Below are 4,211 nucleotides of genomic sequence, written 5' to 3'. Positions count from 1 at the left end.
TCAGGAAAGCCTTGATGGAACGTTGTTTTTATCCTGTCATAACTTACATAAAGGTGTTAGTTTTACTGAAAATGTGTGTTCAGAAGCAGTCCTCTTCCCTGAAAGACAGGATTATGATAATACTGCCAACAAGATTTGGTTTAGATGGTATCACTGGGAGTTGGTAGCTCTTTTTCATTCCCCAAGAGAAATCTATGGTTATTTTCAATAGTTTTAAGAGGTAAAATGGGGAAAGAAGCTATTTCTATTGTAATTTGTTGGCCTAATTTTAAACTTGGGATTTTATTTTATGAGCTACTTAAATTTCAGTTCCTTCTGCGCCCCCCCCCCCCCCCACCATGTTCCCTTTTAATCTTGGAATGGAAATCACTGTCAGACTACAACATCTCACACAATTTAGGAAGCCTTTGATCCGATGCAGTGTTGAGGACCTGTATTCATGGACAGCAGATTTCTCTATGTGAGCTCTAGGAGTAACCCACTCAGCTGGCATTGATAGCATAGTTGCCTTTCCCTACATCAATTCTTTCCACAGACAGGACTCTATTTATTAGTGAAGGATTCCCAAATACTGCCCTGTTCCAACCCAGAGTGAGCTTCTCCACAGTGCACAGAGTGGCACAGCTCTCATTTCACTTGGATTTCCTCTGTATCTCACCAGCCCACACTGGGACGTCCTGCTTGATACAGATCATAGGAAGTGATAAAAAACCCCATTTCCATTCCTATCCGTGGAGTTGGGAACCCAAAACGCTTTTGACCTTGATTTTGGTTCTTTTAAAAACTGGTCTGGTTTTGGAATTGTGCTTTTTCATCTTGGATCTCAACAAATGGGATTTATCTTGATCAGTTGTAGGCACCCAGACATCAGGTGCATGGTCAAAATCATCATCTGTTTGGTCTTATTAATGAATAGCAAGAGGTAAGTGTCTTGCTGAGGTGACTAACTCTCACTCTAAGGCCAATATATAATGTACTTGGGGGTGAATCAATGTCTGAAATAAAGGGGAGAAAGTCCTTTACTGAATCTTTTTCCCACTGGCTAAAACATGGGACAAGAAAAAGAACTTAGATCAATCTGAAGTTTTAAAATCCCACATATAAGTCCAATATATGCAAAAATAGGGAGTTGGCTGCATTTGCTCAAGCTGTTGCTGCCTTTTAAGAGCTGGAATTAGTTTGTTAGGGTATTCAGATAGGACAGCATTTCTTCAAACACCCCTGGTATCTTAAATGCCTAAGGTGATGATTTCCCAATGCATTAGATGCTATGCACTGCTGACCAAACAGCATGTCCCTAGCAGGGAGCCAAGGATTTGCTCTATTACCAGTTCACTGCTCTCCTTTCCCACATCCAAAGAGAAGATATTAAATCATTGGGGATTTCACTCTAGAAATAACTCCTCCAGATAATAATTAAGATCTCTGCATATTTTCTATCAGTTATTCTGACAGCAACTATCAAATCAGAAAGATAACCCTTGTGTCTATCTTTATATATGTCTCTATATATCAACATATCATTTAATATATATTCATATATATTGTTTAACATATTTATATAACGATCCTTAAATCAATTTTTATTTATATTGCAGATTTCAATCTTGCAATAAAAGTGCAATGTGATGGATGCGAGTCTCTTTCCATCCAAAATCTTAATATGTGTTTCTCATTATCCATAATACATAAAATACACCTCTGTAAAATACAGTCAGCACTTAGGACTAGATTAAATTAGCGAAATGCATTCAGCTACCTATGAAAAGAAGTTAAAAAGAGTTAACTGTACTTTTGGCTCCTTTTTTTTTCCCCTCTCATTGCTCTGGTGAAGAGATACACATTTCATTTCCCATTGATATAAACACCAGCTAGCAGTAATTGGTCTGATTTATTGTGAGCAGAATAAGAAAGACAGAAGAAAGGTATCGCAGAGAAATACCCTTTGTGGAGAAGCCTGATTTGCTGGGAAACATGCCATGCAGCCTCTTATAACTGTAGTGATTCCTTTTCACCACCTTTAGGCACTTTGAGGGTATTGGAATGCAGAAAACCCCTACCAAAACCCTGCAGTGGGTTGGTGGCTAGGTGAAGTCTTGTGCTCTAAGCCATGTCATCTCTGTAGGAGTGGATGGATGAATTCAGATCATCTGAAACTGAAAGAGGGTAATTTTGTTTACAAGTTAGGAAGGAGTTCATCCCTGTGAGGGTGCTGAGGCGCTGGCACAGGGTGCCCAGAGAAGCTGTGACTGCCCCATCCCTGGCAGTGTTCAAAGCCAGGTTGGACACAGGGGCTTGGAGCAAGCTGCTCTAGTGGAAGGTGTCCCTGCTCATGGCAGGGGGTTGGAACTGGATGAGCTTTAAGGTCCTTTCCAACCCAAACCACTCTGTGATTCTATAAAATGGAGCTATTTTCACTTACTCTTGTTTAATGTGTGCATGCAAGCCTGGTCCATGGCAAACATGCCACAGCAGTGGAGGCCAGGGTAGCAAAGGCAAGAAGCTGTGGTACAGTAAGACATAACTCAAGTGCTGAAGGTTGCCTATGCACAGTCTCTTGTTTTCTGCCTGTATCTTCGTGTTCCACAACCAACTTCATCAGGCCAAGTCTGAAACAGGAGAGGACATGATGACATAAATAGGAAGAGATTTACTTCATCTTGGTGAAAATCAAGGCAAGCAGAAAAACTTGACTTACCTTACTGTTTCCATCTCTTGCAAATGAAAGCTCTTTGGGCTAACAATCAAGAAAATACAAGGAGCTATAGCCTCTATAGCCACATATCCTGGTGCCATCATGCTCTGTATCATAAAGACGGAGAGGGATCTCTGCTGGGGAAGTCAAGAGGGTGTCAGGCCCTCTACAAACTCAGTCAAGCTCCAAAGAGCACCCAACAGACTATGACTTTGCTCCAAGGGAAGCACAGGATCAAACCTGGTGCTTGTTGGGAAAAGGGAGTGGGGAAGAGGAAACCAACAGGAGCATGTAGGAGAAAAAACAGCCCCCCAGGTGGAAAAGGGAGGTAGAGAGCATCTGCATCATCACTGCCCACACCTGGAGCTGTTTCTGCTCTGGGCACAAGCAAGTCACACTGCCTGAGGCAAGCCTTTTTCATATAGCTGGTGAGTTAATATCTAAGAAATATGAATAAATAATGCTGTTTAATGGACCACAATATTGCTCTCCAGAGCAGGAGTGAGTGAGATGAAAACAACTTCAAAGGATAACCCTAACCCTAACACAGGAGGGCAGAGGGTCTGTCTTCACACAAAGCGGATCCTGGATTCAATTTTCAGGCATGTTAACATGCTGACAACAGAAAACCAAGCTGAAAGAAGCTGAATCCAATACTTCTATATCCTGGAAGACTGGTCCCATACTCTTCATGTACTGATCCACATCTGTGTTCCAATTCCCCTGTCAGTTTTGTCACCCTGTAAACCTTCAGCTTCTGATAGCACATTTCACTAAGACCATGAATAGGATCTATCCAGGACTCAACAGCTGCTGTCTCTCACTGAGCCCCATGTTTCCTTTCATGGCTCATTACAATAAGTTAGATTAGAACTATAGCTAATTGCTATTGCCATAGTAATTTACAGGAGATGCTGTTTCTATTTGCACATCACGGAGATGGCACAATGACACGTTGTCTTTTCTAATTACATCAGCCAAATCATTCCCACTAAGTACTGTAATAGTATTTTAATTAATATTATTATCCCCGTATCTGTCACAAAGCTTTAAACTCTGAAGCTGGAAAACTCCTTTTTTACCTTCAGAAAAGCTGAGCTTGACAGAAATCTTCAGCTCTTGGATCCTTCCATGCTCTTAAGCAAAAGAGAGCAAGGGAGACAAGTTTTATTCTCACCTTTGCCAAGGACATAACTATTGACAGGTGATTCTGTCTCTTGCTGCTTCTGTGGAAAGGGGAGAGTGTATTTAAATTCAGTTTGGATTGTCTTCTGTGGATGTGATTACAAAGAGCTCCCAACTTAGAAAGTGAGGCTTTTGTGAACAGGAATTAACCAGCAAATTCTCTTTTGTGCTTCAGGCTTAGGCTCACCGCCACTTAGGTGATTACACTAACAATTAGCTACTAGTGATTAGTTAAATTAGGATTCAGTTACTCAGGCTATGTTTGCAGGTAAAGGAAAGCAGGGAAGCATCTCTGGAGGTGACCTTGGTCTTTAGTTTGCTGTTTTTCCTT

General features: G+C 41.2%; 1 long non-coding RNA gene across 1 annotated transcript; it reads right to left on the bottom strand.

The window, feature by feature from the left end:
• Nucleotides 1-1,872: 1,872 nt before the first annotated feature.
• LOC136009457 (uncharacterized) lies at nt 1,873-3,057 on the bottom strand. Its single transcript, XR_010610576.1, has 3 exons — nt 2,699-3,057; nt 2,423-2,609; nt 1,873-2,156 (listed from the first exon to the last, which is right to left on the bottom strand). It is a non-coding gene; the product is annotated as an uncharacterized LOC136009457 (long non-coding RNA).
• Between the last annotated feature and the right edge of the window lie 1,154 nt (nt 3,058-4,211).

The sequence above is a fragment of the Lathamus discolor genome, chromosome 2, assembly GCF_037157495.1.
Source record: "Lathamus discolor isolate bLatDis1 chromosome 2, bLatDis1.hap1, whole genome shotgun sequence".
Lineage (NCBI taxonomy): Eukaryota > Metazoa > Chordata > Aves > Psittaciformes > Psittacidae > Lathamus > Lathamus discolor.
The sequence above is the reverse complement of the archived record's forward strand: the minus strand, read 5'-3'. Positions and strand labels throughout refer to the sequence as shown.